This window comes from Phalangium opilio, unplaced genomic scaffold, assembly GCF_054372755.1.
Source record: "Phalangium opilio isolate 3A_F unplaced genomic scaffold, DU_Popi_V2 ptg000056l_1, whole genome shotgun sequence".
Lineage (NCBI taxonomy): Eukaryota > Metazoa > Arthropoda > Arachnida > Opiliones > Phalangiidae > Phalangium > Phalangium opilio.
The window spans coordinates 2,615,424-2,632,837 of record NW_028324175.1 but is presented as its reverse complement, the minus strand read 5'-3'; positions in this window follow the sequence as shown (position 1 = coordinate 2,632,837).

Below are 17,414 nucleotides of genomic sequence, written 5' to 3'. Positions count from 1 at the left end.
AGCACTACCAAAGCCAAATGTCTTCGTATATTGAAGGCGTCAAGAACACAGTTTGTCATCAGGACGACATTCTAGTATGGGGCAAGGACATGGCCGAACATGATGAAAACCTAAAGGAAGTTCTCGAAAGATTGAAAGACCAAGGAGTCACGCTCAATGAAAGGAAATGCCTCTTTGGAGTCAAAAGGATCAAGTTTTTGGGGCACGTAATAGACAGTGCCGGGATCAGTCCAGACGAGGAGAAGGTTCGAGCCATAGTCGAGATGAAATCACCATCTGATGTCGCAGAGCTACGTCGTCTATTAGGAATGGTAAATTATCTTGGAAAGTTCATTCCCCGAATGGCCGAGCAGCTTAAACCACTAAGTAGTCTATTGAGCACCAAGAACAGCTGGATTTGGGGCCCAAGTCAAGAAATGGCCTTCAAATACCTCAAGACGACGCTCACAAGCAAGCCTGTTTTGGGTATCTTCGATCTGAGGAAGCCAACAGTAGTATCCGCCGATGCGTCAAGCTATGGGATTGGAGCAATACTTCGACAAGAACAAGCCAATAGAACTTACAAAGTCATTGCCTATGCCTCGAAGACGTTATCCTCGACAGAACAACGCTATGCGCAGATCGAGAAGGAGGCGTATGCATTAAAGTGGGCATGCCAGCGATTTGAGGATTTCATAACGGGTATAACAATAAAGCTAGAAACTGATCATCAGCCCCTTGTTTCCATATTGCATTCGAAACAACTGGACGATTTATCTCCGAGACTGCAAAGGCTACGTCTACGCATGATGCGATACTCGTACAAGGTCTCCTACGTGCCTGGAAAATCCTTAGTTGCCGCTGATACATTGTCTAGAGCTCCGTTGATAGACGTTGACGACAACGAGCTACAACAAGAAATTTCTGCTCACGTACAGTTAGTAATGATGAACCTACCCACTACAGATCCAAAGCTTGCGGAAATTCTTCATAAACAACAGGAAGATGCTACATGCAGAACATTACAACGTTACCTCGAACATGGATGGCCGGAGAAAAAACGCGTACACAGTAGTTGTAATGACTACTTCAGCTACAGGCATGAAATCACCATCCAAGACGGAATCATCATGAAAGGCAGCAGACTGCTCATTCCAAGTTCCATGCGTCCAGAAATAATGGATCGAATTCATCAAGGTCACATGGGAATCGTCAAATGTCGAGAAAGAGCCAAACAATCCGTCTGGTGGCCTGGAATTTCACGGGAAATCGAAGATAAGGTGAAAAGATGCGAACGATGACTCAAAGAATCAGTCAACTTTCATGAGCCCTTAAAGCCAACAAGCTTACCCGAACGACCATGGCAAGCAGTTGCCATAGATATGCTACATCATGGGGGAAAATGGTACCTGGTCATGATGGACTACTACTCAAAATATCTGGAATTGGCTCGAATGAAAGATCAAACTACAAAAACTGTCATCGAGCTCATCGAAGATATATTTGCACGACACGGAATTCCAGAGGTGGTCCGCAGCGATAATGGCACTAATTTATCAGCGACAAGAACCTTGGAATTCATCGCATTCTCCAAGAAATATGGATTTCGATCTATCACGAGCAGCCCAAGATATCCTCAAAGTAATGGGTTCGCAGAAGCAGCAGTAAAGACAGCGAAATCCATTTTAAAGAAATCTGACAACATCCCTTTGGCACTCTTGGCGTACCGATCTACACCGACGTCCAATGGTTTCAGTCCAGCACAAATGCTTATGAGTCGCCATCTCCGAACAACGCTCCCATTACCGTCAAACATGCTTGTCCCGACGATCTTATCAGCAGAACGTATCAAAGAAACATCACTAACGCAGAAAAAAACTCAAACGAAATTACGACCAACGCCATAGAGTCAGAGAGCTACACAAATTAGATCTTGGGAAAAGGGTATGGATAACCGATTTACGCAAAGAAGGAACCGTTGTCGAGAAAGCAGAGGAGCCCCGATCATATATAATCGAGACGTCTAAAGGAAGGATTCGAAGAAACCGGTTCCATCTAGTTCCCCTACCGGACAGTCATCAAAATCACGGAATCAAGTCTTTCACTCCGGAATCAAGTATTGGCCCAGAGGACGTCATAGATCCACCAAACATCATTGATCGAGAGGAACCTGTCTCTGAGCCAGCCCACGACAATCATCCATGCAATGCTGAAAACATTCAAGATACCGACAGAGAGAACTTGCGAGCTGATCCATCTGAGTCCAATACCACGAGGTCACCGGAAAGTACGAATAAGAGAAAGACAAGAAGCAAATTGCCAAAAGACGACAAAGGGACAGTAACACGATCCGGAAGAATCTCAAAGCCATCGACTAAGTTAAATTTATAAAACGCATTCTTATTTGTATAAAAAAAGGGGATGTGACATTATGCTTTGTATTATTAGTAGGCCAGTTTATGAACAGCCCCATATTAGCTTAATGTCTATTATTTATCTAATCTCTCGTGTATAAAAAGGCCCCCTCTCTGTGTTAAAAATTCAGTCTATCTCGGACCTCGATCATGTATAAATCATTGTAAATAAAACCATAGTTTTAAAGTATCAACTCCTGTGTAGTCGTACAAACACACAACAATAAGTTATGACTTTTTACGTTACATCTGAGACCCTACAACACCTCTCCCAGGTGGGCTCGAACCACCATAATTTCGGTTAACAGCCGAACGCGCTAACCATTGCGCCATGGAAGCCCAAAAATTAAATGGTAGTCAGGTATTGTGGAAAAACTTTGGCTTTCTACGTTACATTTGAGATCACACAACACCGCTCCCGGGTGGGCTCGAACCACCAACCTTTCGATTAACAGCTGGACGCGCTAATTATTGCGCCACGGAAGCCCAAAAATTAAATGGTCGTTATTTATTGTGCAAAAACTTTGGCTTTCTACGTTACATTTGAGATCACACAACACCGCTCCCGGGTGGGCTCGAACCACCAACCTTTCGATTAACAGCTGGACGCGCTAATTATTGCGCCACGGAAGCCCAAAAATTAAATGTTCGTCAGGTATTGTGGAAAAACTCTGACATTTTACGTAACATCTGAGACGTCACAACACCGCTCCCGGATGGGCTCGAACCACCAACCTTTCGGTTAACAGCCGAACGCGCTAACCATTGCGCCACGGACGCCCAAAAAAAAAATGGTCGTCAGGTATTGTGGAAAAACTTTGGCTTTTTACGTTACATTAGAGATCCCACAACACCGCTCCCGGGTGGGCTCGAACCACCAAACTTTCGGTTAACAGCCGAACGCGCTAACCATTGCGCAACGGAAGCCCAAATATTAAATGGTCGTCAGGTATTGAGGTAAAACTTTGTCTTTTTACTTCACATCTGAGACCTCACAACACCGCTCCCGGTTGGGCTCGAACCACCACCTTTCGGTTAACAGCCGAACGCGCTAACCATTGCGCCACGGACGCCCAAAAATTAAATGGTCGTCAGGTATTGTGGAAAAACTTTGGCTATTTACGTTACATTTGAGATCCCAAAACACCGCTCCCGGATGGCCTCGAACCACCAACCTTTCGATTAACAGCCGAACGCGCTAACATTGAGCCACGGAAGCCCAAAAATTAAATGTTCGTCAGGACAATAAATAAAAATGTACCTCGATTTTTAATAACATTTTCAAAATCGACGTTTCACGGCCAAAGAAGCATATTTTGAGTATTTCTACACTATTTTCAAATATAACCACTGAAACCATTATTTTTATACTTTTTGCTTTAATTCAAGCAATGTAACGATATTCATTCAAAAAACTGTTAAAATTCAATTTTCAATAAGAAATCGTATTCACGGATTTTGTGTCTTGAAGAAGAAAAACCTGCGATTTTTTCGGTACTTTTTTGAATGCATTTTTTTCTGGAGAAATTTTTGACCGAATTCAGCTTAATTCCAATAAAACACTCATTAAAAGTGATTTCATCTCGATTGAACAATAAATAAAAATGTACCTCGATTTTTAATAACATTTTCAAAATCGACGTAACTCGGCCTAAGATATGGCCGTTGCCGAGAGTGCTAGTTAAAAATTCGAATTTAAATTAAGTGAGACAAATTAACCTTAATCTTTATAACCTTGACTTTTTACGTCACATCTGAGACCTCACAACACCGCTCCGGGATGGGGTCGAACCACCAACCTATTGGTTAACAGCCGAACGCGCTAACCATTGAGCCACGGAAGCTCAGAAATTAAATGGTTGTCAGGTATTGTGGAAAACCTTAACTTTTTACGTCACATCTGAGACCTCACAACACCGCTCCCGGATGGGCTCGAACCACCAACCTATTGGTTAACAGCCGAACGCGCTAACCATGGCGCCACGGAAGCCCAAAAGTTAAATGCTCGTCAGGTATTATGTAAAAACCTTGACTTTTTACGTCACATCTGAGACCTCACAACACCGCTCCCGGATGGGGTCGAACGACCAACCTATTGGTTAACAGCCGAACGCGCTAACCATTGCGCCACGGAAGCCCAAAAATTAAATGGTCGTCATTTATTGTGCAAACACTTTGGCTTTCTACGTTACATTTCAGATCCCACAACACCGCTCTCGGGTGGGCTCGAACCACCAACCTATTGGTTAACAGCCGAACGCGCTAACCATTGCGCCACGGAAGCCCAAAAGTTAAATGCTCGTCAGGTATTGTGTAAAAACCTTGACTTTCTACGTCACATCTGAGACCTCACAACACCGCTCCCGGATGGGCTCGAACCACCAACCTATTGGTTAACAGCCGAAGGCGCAATGGTCAGCGCGTTCAGCTGTTAACCGAAAGGTTGGTGGTTCGAGCCCTCCCGGGAGCGGTGTTGTGACGTCTCAGATGTAACGTAAAATGTCAGAGTTTTTCCACAATACCTGACGAGCATTTAATTTTTGGGCTTCCGTGGCGCAATGGTTAGCGCGTTCAGCTGTTAATCGAAAGGTTGGTGGTTCAAGCCCACCCGGGAGAGGTGTTGAGAGGTTTCAGATGTAGCGTGAAAAGTCAAACTTTTTCCATAATACGTGATAACCATTTATTTTCTGATCTTTCGTGGCTCAATGGTTAGCGCATTCGGCTGTTAACCAATAGCTTGGTGGTTCGAGCCCACCCGGGAGCGGTGTTTTTGGATCTCAAATGTAACGTAAATAGCCAAAGTTTTTCCGCAATACCTGACGACCAATTTTTTTTGGGCGTTCGTGGCGCAATGGTTAGCGCGTTCGGCTGTTAACCAAAAGGTTGGTGGTTCGAGCCCATCCGGGAGCGGTGTTGTGAGGTCTCAGATGTGAAGTAAAAAGCCAAAGTTTTTCCACAATACCTGACAACCGTTTAATTTCTGAGCTTCCGTGGCTCAATGGTTAGCGCGTTCAGCTGTTAACCAATAGGTTGGTGGTTCGAGCCCACCCGGGAGCGTTGTTGTGTGATCTCAAGTGTAACGTAGAAAGCCAAAGTTTTTCCACAATACCTGACGACCATTTAATTTTTGGGCTTCCGTGGCGCAATGGTTAGCGCGTTCGGCTGTTAACCAATAGGTTGGTGGTTCGAGCCCATCCGGGAGCGGTGTTGTGAGGTCTAAGATGTGACGTAAAAAGTCAAGGTTTTTACACAATACCTGACGAGCATTTAACTTTTGGGCTTCCGTGGCGCAATGGTTAGCGCGTTCGGCTGTTAACCAATAGGTTGGTGGTTCGAGCCCATCCGGGAGCGGTGTTGTGAGGTCTCAGATGTGACGTAAAAAGTCAAGTTTTTTGCACAACACCTGACGAGCATTCAGCTTTTGGGCTTCCGTGGCGCAATGGTTAGCGCGTTCGGCTGTTAATCGAAAGGTTGGTGGTTCGAGCCCACCCGGAAGAGGTGATGTGGGGTCTCAGATGTAGCGTAAAAAGTCAAAACTTTTCCACAATACGTGAGAACCATTTAATTTCTGAGCTTCAGTGGCGCAATGGTCAGCGCGTTCAGCTGTTAACCGAAAGGTTGGTGGTTCGAGCCCTCCCGGGAGCGGTGTTGTGACGTCTCAGATGTAACGTAAAATGTCAGAGTTTTTCCACAATACCTGACGAGCATTTAATTTTTGGGCTTCCGTGGCGCAATGGTTAGCGCGTTCAGCTGTTAATCGAAAGGTTGGTGGTTCAAGCCCACCCGGGAGAGGTGTTGAGAGGTCTCAGATGTAGCGTGAAAAGTCAAACTTTTTCCATAATACGTGATAACCATTTATTTTCTGATCTTTCGTGGCTCAATGGTTAGCGCGTTCGGCTGTTAACCAATAGCTTGGTGGTTCGAGCCCACCCGGGAGCGGTGTTTTTGGATCTCAAATGTAACGTAAATAGCCAAAGTTTTTCCGCAATACCTGACGACCATTTTTTTTTGGGCGTCCGTGGCGCAATGGTTAGCGCGTTCGGCTGTTAACCGAAAGGTTGGTGGTTCGAGCCCATCCGGGAGCGGTGTTGTGACGTCTCAGATGTGAAGTAAAAAGCCAAAGTTTTTCCACAATACCTGACAACCGTTTAATTTCTGAGCTTCCGTGGCTCAATGGTTAGCGCGTTCAGCTGTTAACCAATAGGTTGGTGGTTCGAGCCCATCCGGGAGCGGTGTTGTGAGGTCTCAGATGTGACGTAAAAAGTCAAGGTTTTTACACAATACCTGACGAGCATTTAATTTTTGGGCTTCCGTGGCACAATGGTTACCGCGTTCAGCTGTTAATCGAAAGGTTGGTGGTTCGAGCCCACCCGGGAGAGGTGTTGTGGGGTCTCAAATGTAACGTAGAAAGCCAAAGTTTTTCCACAATACCTGACAACAATTTAATTTCTGAGCTTCCGTGGCTCAATGGTTAGCGCGTTCGGCTGTTAACCAATAGGTTGATGGTTCGAGCCCATCCGGGAGCGGTGTTGTGAGGTCTAAGATGTGACGTAAAAAGTCAAGGTTTTTACACAATACCTGACGAAAATTTAATTTTTGGGCTTCCGTGGCGCAATGGTTAGCGCGTTCGGCTGTTAACCAATAGGTTGGTGGTTCGAGCCCACCCGGGAGCGGTATTGTGTGATCTCAAATGTAACGTAGAAAGCCAAAGTTTTTCCACAATACCTGACAACCATTTAATTTCTGAGCTTCCGTGGCTCAATGGTTAGCGCGTTCGGCTGTTAACCAATAGGTTGGTGGTTCGAGCCCACCCGGGAGCGGTGTTGTGGGATCTCAAATGTAACGTAGAAAGCCAAAGTTTTTGCACAATAAATGACGACCATTTAATTTTTGGGCTTCCGTGGCGCAGTGGTTAGCGCGTTCGGCTGTTAACCAATAGGTTGGTGGTTCGACCCTTTCCGGGAGCGGTGTTTTGAGGTCTCAGATTTGACGTAAAAAGTCAAGGTTTTTACACAATACCTGACGAGCATTTAACTTTTGGGCTTCCGTGGCGCAATGGTTAGCGCGTTCGGCTGTTAACCAATAGGTTGGTGGTTCGAGCCCATCCGGGAGCGGTGTTGTGAGGTCTCTGATGTGACGGAAAAAGTCAAGGTTTTTACACAATACCTGACGAGCATTTAACTTTTGGGCTTCCGTGGCGCTATGTTTAGCGCGTTCGGCTGTTAACCAATAGGTTGGTGGTTCGAGCCCATCCGGGAGCGGTGTTGTGAGGTCTCAGATGTGACGTAAAAAGTCAAGGTTTTTACACAATACCTGACGAGCATTTAATTTTTGGGCTCCCGTGGCGCAATGGTTAGCGCGTTCAGCTGTTAATCGAAAGGTTGGTGGTTCGAGCCCACCCGGGAAGGGTGTTGTGGGGTCTCAAATGTAACGTAGAAAGCCAAAGTTTTTCCACAATACCTGACGACCATTTAATTTTTGGGCTTCCGTGGCGCAATGGTTAGCACGTTCGGCTGTTAACCAATAGGTTGGTGGTTCGAGCCCATCCGGGAGCCGGGTTGTGAGGTCTCAGATGTGACGTAAAAAGTCAAGGTTTTCCACAATACCTGACAACCATTTAATTTCGGAGCTTCCGTGGCTCAAGGGTTAGCGCGTTCGGCTGTTAACCAATAGGTTGGTGGTTCGAGCCCACCCGGGAGCGGTGTTGTTGGATCTGAAATGTAACGTAGAAAGCCAAAGTTTTTGCACAATAAATGACGACCATTTAACTTTTGGGCTTCCGTGGCGCAATGGTTAGCGCGTTCGGCTGTTAACCAATAGGTTGGTGGTTCGACCCCATCCGGGAGCGGTGTTGTGAGGTCTCAGATGTGACGTAAAAAGTCAAGGTTTTTACATAATACCTGACGAGCATTTAACTTTTGGGCTTCCGTGGCGCAATGGTTAGCGCCTTCGGCTGTTAACCAATAGGTTGGTGGTTCGAGCCCATCCGGGAGCGGTGTTGTGAGGTCTCAGATGTGACGTAGAAAGTCAAGGTTTTTACACAATACCTGACGAGCATTTAACTTTTGGGCTTCCGTGGCGCAATGGTTAGCGCGTTCGGCTGTTAACCAATAGGTTGGTGGTTCGAGCCCACCCGAGAGCGGTGTTGTGGGATCTGAAATGTAACGTAGAAAGCCAAAGTGTTTGCACAATAAATGACGACCATTTAATTTTTGGGCTTCCGTGGCGCAATGGTTAGCGCGTTCGGCTGTTAACCAATAGGTTGGTCGTTCGACCCCATCCGGGAGCGGTGTTGTGAGGTCTCAGATGTGACGTAAAAAGTCAAGGTTTTTACATAATACCTGACGAGCATTTAACTTTTGGGCTTCCGTGGCGCCATGGTTAGCGCGTTCGGCTGTTAACCAATAGGTTGGTGGTTCGAGCCCATCCGGGAGCGGTGTTGTGAGGTCTCAGATGTGACGTAAAAAGTCAAGGTTTTCCACAATACCTGACAACCATTTAATTTCCGAGCTTCCGTGGCTCAATGGTTAGCGCGTTCAGCTGTTAACCAATAGGTTGGTGGTTCGAGCCCATCCGGGAGCGGTGTTGTGAGGTCTCAGATGTGACGTAAAAAGTCAAGGTTTTTACACAATACCTGACGAGCATTTAATTTTTGGGCTTCCGTGGCACAATGGTTACCGCGTTCAGCTGTTAATCGAAAGGTTGGTGGTTCGAGCCCACCCGGGAGAGGTGTTGTGGGGTCTCAAATGTAACGTAGAAAGCCAAAGTTTTTCCACAATACCTGACAACAATTTAATTTCTGAGCTTCCGTGGCTCAATGGTTAGCGCGTTCGGCTGTTAACCAATAGGTTGGTGGTTCGAGCCCATCCGGGAGCGGTGTTGTGAGGTCTAAGATGTGACGTAAAAAGTCAAGGTTTTTACACAATACCTGACGAGCATTTAACTTTTGGGCTTCCGTGGCGCAATGGTTAGCGCGTTCGGCTGTTAACCAATAGGTTGGTGGTTCGAGCCCATCCGGGAGCGGTGTTGTGAGGTCTCTGATGTGACGGAAAAAGTCAAGGTTTTTACACAATACCTGACGAGCATTTAACTTTTGGGCTTCCGTGGCGCTATGTTTAGCGCGTTCGGCTGTTAACCAATAGGTTGGTGGTTCGAGCCCATCCGGGAGCGGTGTTGTGAGGTCTCAGATGTGACGTAAAAAGTCAAGGTTTTTACACAATACCTGACGAGCATTTAATTTTTGGGCTCCCGTGGCGCAATGGTTAGCGCGTTCAGCTGTTAATCGAAAGGTTGGTGGTTCGAGCCCACCCGGGAAGGGTGTTGTGGGGTCTCAAATGTAACGTAGAAAGCCAAAGTTTTTCCACAATACCTGACGACCATTTAATTTTTGGGCTTCCGTGGCGCAATGGTTAGCACGTTCGGCTGTTAACCAATAGGTTGGTGGTTCGAGCCCATCCGGGAGCCGGGTTGTGAGGTCTCAGATGTGACGTAAAAAGTCAAGGTTTTCCACAATACCTGACAACCATTTAATTTCGGAGCTTCCGTGGCTCAAGGGTTAGCGCGTTCGGCTGTTAACCAATAGGTTGGTGGTTCGAGCCCACCCGGGAGCGGTGTTGTTGGATCTGAAATGTAACGTAGAAAGCCAAAGTTTTTGCACAATAAATGACGACCATTTAACTTTTGGGCTTCCGTGGCGCAATGGTTAGCGCGTTCGGCTGTTAACCAATAGGTTGGTGGTTCGACCCCATCCGGGAGCGGTGTTGTGAGGTCTCAGATGTGACGTAAAAAGTCAAGGTTTTTACATAATACCTGACGAGCATTTAACTTTTGGGCTTCCGTGGCGCAATGGTTAGCGCCTTCGGCTGTTAACCAATAGGTTGGTGGTTCGAGCCCATCCGGGAGCGGTGTTGTGAGGTCTCAGATGTGACGTAGAAAGTCAAGGTTTTTACACAATACCTGACGAGCATTTAACTTTTGGGCTTCCGTGGCGCAATGGTTAGCGCGTTCGGCTGTTAACCAATAGGTTGGTGGTTCGAGCCCACCCGAGAGCGGTGTTGTGGGATCTGAAATGTAACGTAGAAAGCCAAAGTGTTTGCACAATAAATGACGACCATTTAATTTTTGGGCTTCCGTGGCGCAATGGTTAGCGCGTTCGGCTGTTAACCAATAGGTTGGTCGTTCGACCCCATCCGGGAGCGGTGTTGTGAGGTCTCAGATGTGACGTAAAAAGTCAAGGTTTTTACATAATACCTGACGAGCATTTAACTTTTGGGCTTCCGTGGCGCCATGGTTAGCGCGTTCGGCTGTTAACCAATAGGTTGGTGGTTCGAGCCCATCCGGGAGCGGTGTTGTGAGGTCTCAGATGTGACGTAAAAAGTCAAGGTTTTCCACAATACCTGACAACCATTTAATTTCCGAGCTTCCGTGGCTCAATGGTTAGCGCGTTCAGCTGTTAACCAATAGGTTGGTGGTTCGAGCCCATCCGGGAGCGGTGTTGTGAGGTCTCAGATGTGACGTAAAAAGTCAAGGTTTTTACACAATACCTGACGAGCATTTAATTTTTGGGCTTCCGTGGCACAATGGTTACCGCGTTCAGCTGTTAATCGAAAGGTTGGTGGTTCGAGCCCACCCGGGAGAGGTGTTGTGGGGTCTCAAATGTAACGTAGAAAGCCAAAGTTTTTCCACAATACCTGACAACAATTTAATTTCTGAGCTTCCGTGGCTCAATGGTTAGCGCGTTCGGCTGTTAACCAATAGGTTGGTGGTTCGAGCCCATCCGGGAGCGGTGTTGTGAGGTCTAAGATGTGACGTAAAAAGTCAAGGTTTTTACACAATACCTGACGAGCATTTAACTTTTTAGCTTCCGTGGCGCAATGGTTAGCGCGTTCGGCTGTTAACCAATAGGTTGGTGGTTCGAGCCCACCCGAGAGCGGTGTTGTGGGATCTGAAATGTAACGTAGAAAGCCAAAGTGTTTGCACAATAAATGACGACCATTTAATTTTTGGGCTTCCGTGGCGCAATGGTTAGCGCGTTCGGCTGTTAACCAATAGGTTGGTCGTTCGACCCCATCCGGGAGCGGTGTTGTGAGGTCTCAGATGTGACGTAAAAAGTCAAGGTTTTCCACAATACCTGACAACCATTTAATTTCCGAGCTTCCGTGGCTCAATGGTTAGCGCGTTCAGCTGTTAACCAATAGGTTGGTGGTTCGAGCCCATCCGGGAGCGGTGTTGTGAGGTCTCAGATGTGACGTAAAAAGTCAAGGTTTTTACACAATACCTGACGAGCATTTAATTTTTGGGCTTCCGTGGCACAATGGTTACCGCGTTCAGCTGTTAATCGAAAGGTTGGTGGTTCGAGCCCACCCGGGAGAGGTGTTGTGGGGTCTCAAATGTAACGTAGAAAGCCAAAGTTTTTCCACAATACCTGACAACAATTTAATTTCTGAGCTTCCGTGGCTCAATGGTTAGCGCGTTTGGCTGTTAACCAATAGGTTGGTGGTTCGAGCCCATCCGGGAGCGGTGTTGTGAGGTCTAAGATGTGACGTAAAAAGTCAAGGTTTTTACACAATACCTGACGAGCATTTAACTTTTTAGCTTCCGTGGCGCAATGGTTAGCGCGTTCGGCTGTTAACCAATAGGTTGGTGGTTCGAGCCCATCCGGGAGCGGTGTTGTGAGGTCTCAGATGTGACGTAAAAAGCCAAAGTTTTTGCACAATAAATGACGACCATTTAATTTTTGGGCTTCCGTGGCGCAGTGGTTAGCGCGTTCGGCTGTTAACCAATAGGTTGGTGGTTCGACCCCTTCCGGGAGCGGTGTTGTGAGGTCTCAGATGTGACGTAGAAAGTCAAGGTTTTTACACAATACCTGACGAGCATTTAACTTTTGGGCTTCCGTGGCGCAATGGTTAGCGCGTTCGGCTGTTAATCAATAGGTTGGTGGTTCGAGCCCACCCGAGAGCGGTGTTGTGGGATCTGAAATGTAACGTAGAAAGCCAAAGTGTTTGCACAATAAATGACGACCATTTAATTTTTGGGCTTCCGTGGCGCAATGGTTAGCGCGTTCGGCTGTTAACCAATAGGTTGGTCGTTCGACCCCATCCGGGAGCGGTGTTGTGAGGTCTCAGATGTGACGTAAAAAGTCAAGGTTTTTACATAATACCTGACGAGCATTTAACTTTTGGGCTTCCGTGGCGCCATGGTTAGCGCGTTCGGCTGTTAACCAATAGGTTGGTGGTTTGAGCCCACCCGGGAGAGGTGTTGTGGGGTCTCAAATGTAACGTAGAAAGCCAAAGTTTTTCCACAATACCTGACAACAATTTAATTTCTGAGCTTCCGTGGCTCAATGGTTAGCGCGTTCGGCTGTTAACCAATAGGTTGGTGGTTCGAGCCCATCCGGGAGCGGTGTTGTGAGGTCTAAGATGTGACGTAAAAAGTCAAGGTTTTTACACAATACCTGACGAGCATTTAACTTTTTAGCTTCCGTGGCGCAATGGTTAGCGCGTTCGGCTGTTAACCAATAGGTTGGTGGTTCGAGCCCATCCGGGAGCGGTGTTGTGAGGTCTCAGATGTGACGTAAAAAGCCAAAGTTTTTGCACAATAAATGACGACCATTTAATTTTTGGGCTTCCGTGGCGCAGTGGTTAGCGCGTTCGGCTGTTAACCAATAGGTTGGTGGTTCGACCCCTTCCGGGAGCGGTGTTGTGAGGTCTCAGATGTGACGTAGAAAGTCAAGGTTTTTACACAATACCTGACGAGCATTTAACTTTTGGGCTTCCGTGGCGCAATGGTTAGCGCGTTCGGCTGTTAATCAATAGGTTGGTGGTTCGAGCCCACCCGAGAGCGGTGTTGTGGGATCTGAAATGTAACGTAGAAAGCCAAAGTGTTTGCACAATAAATGACGACCATTTAATTTTTGGGCTTCCGTGGCGCAATGGTTAGCGCGTTCGGCTGTTAACCAATAGGTTGGTCGTTCGACCCCATCCGGGAGCGGTGTTGTGAGGTCTCAGATGTGACGTAAAAAGTCAAGGTTTTTACATAATACCTGACGAGCATTTAACTTTTGGGCTTCCGTGGCGCCATGGTTAGCGCGTTCGGCTGTTAACCAATAGGTTGGTGGTTCGAGCCCATCCGGGAGCGGTGTTGTGAGGTCTCAGATGTGACGTAAAAAGTCAAGGTTTTCCACAATACCTGACAACCATTTAATTTCTGAGCTTCCGTGGCTCAATGGTTAGCGCGTTCGGCTGTTAACCAATAGGTTGGTGGTTCGAGCCCATCCGGGAGCCGGGTTGTGAGGTCTCAGATGTGACGTAAAAAGTCAAGGTTTTCCACAATACCTGACAACCATTTAATTTCGGAGCTTCCGTGGCTCAAGGGTTAGCGCGTTCGGCTGTTAACCAATAGGTTGGTGGTTCGAGCCCACCCGGGAGCGGTGTTGTTGGATCTGAAATGTAACGTAGAAAGCCAAAGTTTTTGCACAATAAATGACGACCATTTAATTTTTGGGCTTCCGTGGCGCAATGGTTAGCGCGTTCGGCTGTTAACCAATAGGTTGGTGGTTCGACCCCATCCAGGAGCGGTGTTGTGAGGTCTCAGATGTGACGTAAAAAGTCAAGGTTTTTACATAATACCTGACGAGCATTTAACTTTTGGGCTTCCGTGGCGCAATGGTTAGCGCCTTCGGCTGTTAACCAATAGGTTGGTGGTTCGAGCCCATCCGGGAGCGGTGTTGTGAGGTCTCAGATGTGACGTAGAAAGTCAAGGTTTTTACACAATACCTGACGAGCATTTAACTTTTGGGCTTCCGTGGCGCAATGGTTAGCGCGTTCGGCTGTTAACCAATAGGTTGGTGGTTCGAGCCCATCCGGGAGCGGTGTTGTGAGGTCTCAGATGTGACGTAAAAAGTCAAGGTTTTTACACAATACCTGACGAGCATTTAATTTTTGGGCTCCCGTGGCGCAATGGTTAGCGCGTTCAGCTGTTAATCGAAAGGTTGGTGGTTCGAGCCCACCCGGGAAGGGTGTTGTGGGGTCTCAAATGTAACGTAGAAAGCCAAAGTTTTTCCACAATACCTGACGACCATTTAATTTTTGGGCTTCCGTGGCGCAATGGTTAGCACGTTCGGCTGTTAACCAATAGGTTGGTGGTTCGAGCCCATCCGGGAGCCGGGTTGTGAGGTCTCAGATGTGACGTAAAAAGTCAAGGTTTTCCACAATACCTGACAACCATTTAATTTCGGAGCTTCCGTGGCTCAAGGGTTAGCGCGTTCGGCTGTTAACCAATAGGTTGGTGGTTCGAGCCCACCCGGGAGCGGTGTTGTTGGATCTGAAATGTAACGTAGAAAGCCAAAGTTTTTGCACAATAAATGACGACCATTTAATTTTTGGGCTTCCGTGGCGCAATGGTTAGCGCGTTCGGCTGTTAACCAATAGGTTGGTGGTTCGACCCCATCCGGGAGCGGTGTTGTGAGGTCTCAGATGTGACGTAAAAAGTCAAGGTTTTTACATAATACCTGACGAGCATTTAACTTTTGGGCTTCCGTGGCGCAATGGTTAGCGCCTTCGGCTGTTAACCAATAGGTTGGTGGTTCGAGCCCATCCGGGAGCGGCGTTGTGAGGTCTCAGATGTGACGTAGAAAGTCAAGGTTTTTACACAATACCTGACGAGCATTTAACTTTTGGGCTTCCGTGGCGCAATGGTTAGCGCGTTCGGCTGTTAACCAATAGGTTGGTGGTTCGAGCCCACCCGAGAGCGGTGTTGTGGGATCTGAAATGTAACGTAGAAAGCCAAAGTGTTTGCACAATAAATGACGACCATTTAATTTTTGGGCTTCCGTGGCGCAATGGTTAGCGCGTTCGGCTGTTAACCATTAGGTTGGTCGTTCGACCCCATCCGGGAGCGGTGTTGTGAGGTCTCAGATGTGACGTAAAAAGTCAAGGTTTTTACATAATACCTGACGAGCATTTAACTTTTGGGCTTCCGTGGCGCCATGGTTAGCGCGTTCGGCTGTTAACCAATAGGTTGGTGGTTCGAGCCCATCCGGGAGCGGTGTTGTGAGGTCTCAGATGTGACGTAAAAAGTCAAGGTTTTCCACAATACCTGACAACCATTTAATTTCTGAGCTTCCGTAGCTCAATGGTTAGCGCGTTCAGCTGTTAACCAATAGGTTGGTGGTTCGAGCCCATCCGGGAGCGGTGTTGTGAGGTCTCAGATGTGACGTAAAAAGTCAAGGTTTTTACACAATACCTGACGAGCATTTAATTTTTGGGCTTCCGTGGCACAATGGTTACCGCGTTCAGCTGTTAATCGAAAGGTTGGTGGTTCGAGCCCACCCGGGAGAGGTGTTGTGGGGTCTCAAATGTAACGTAGAAAGCCAAAGTTTTTCCACAATACCTGACAACAATTTAATTTCTGAGCTTCCGTGGCTCAATGGTTAGCGCGTTCGGCTGTTAACCAATAGGTTGGTGGTTCGAGCCCATCCGGGAGCGGTGTTGTGAGGTCTAAGATGTGACGTAAAAAGTCAAGGTTTTTACACAATACCTGACGAGCATTTAACTTTTGGGCTTCCGTGGCGCAATGGTTAGCGCGTTCGGCTGTTAACCAATAGGTTGGTGGTTCGAGCCCATCCGGGAGCGGTGTTGTGAGGTCTCAGATGTGACGTAAAAAGTCAAGTTTTTTGCACAACACCTGACGAGCATTTAGATTTTGGGCTTCCGTGGCGCAATGGTTAGCGCGTTCGGCTGTTAACCAATAGGTTGGTGGTTCGAGCCCACCCGGGAGCGGTGTTGTGTGATCTCAAATGTAACGTAGAAAGCCAAAGTTTTACCTCAATACCTGACGAGCATTTATTTTTTGGGCTTCCGTGGCGCAATGGTTAGCGCGTTCAGCTGTTAACCAATAGGTTGGTGGTTCGAGCCCACCCGGGAGCGGTGTTGTGGGATCTCAAATGTAACGTAGAAAGCCAAAGTTTTTGCACAATAAATGACGACCATTTAATTTTTGGGCTTCCGTGGCGCAGTGGTTAGCGCGTTCGGCTGTTAACCAATAGGTTGGTGGTTCGACCCCTTCCGGGAGCGTTGTTTTGAGGTCTCAGATTTGACGTAAAAAGTCAAGGTTTTTACACAATACCTGACGAGCATTTAACTTTTGGGCTTCCGTGGCGCAATGGTTAGCGCGTTCGGCTGTTAACCAATAGGTTGGTGGTTCGAGCCCATCCGGGAGCGGTGTTGTGAGGTCTCAGATGTGACGTAAAAAGTCAAGGTTTTTACACAATACCTGACGAGCATTTAACTTTTGGGCTTCCGTGGCGCTATGTTTAGCGCGTTCGGCTGTTAACCAATAGGTTGGTGGTTCGAGCCCATCCGGGAGCGGTGTTGTGAGGTCTCAGATGTGACGTAAAAAGTCAAGGTTTTTACACAATACCTGACGAGCATTTAGTTTTTGGGCTCCCGTGGCGCAATGGTTAGCGCGTTCAGCTGTTAATCGAAAGGTTGGTGGTTCGAGCCCACCCGGGAAGGGTGTTGTGGGGTCTCAAATGTAACGTAGAAAGCCAAAGTTTTTCCACAATACCTGACGACCATTTAATTTTTGGGCTTCCGTGGCGCAATGGTTAGCACGTTCGGCTGTTAACCAATAGGTTGGTGGTTCGAGCCCATCCGGGAGCCGGGTTGTGAGGTCTCAGATGTGACGTAAAAAGTCAAGGTTTTCCACAATACCTGACAACCATTTAATTTCGGAGCTTCCGTGGCTCAAGGGTTAGCGCGTTCGGCTGTTAACCAATAGGTTGGTGGTTCGAGCCCACTCGGGAGCGGTGTTGTGGTATCTGAAATGTAACGTAGAAAGCCAAAGTTTTTGCACAATAAATGACGACCATTTAATTTTTGGGCTTCCGTGGCGCAATGGTTAGCGCGTTCGGCTGTTAACCAATAGGTTGGTGGTTCGACCCCATCCGGGAGCGGTGCTGTGAGGTCTCAGATGTGACGTAAAAAGTCAAGGTTTTTACCTAATACCTGACGAGCATTTAAC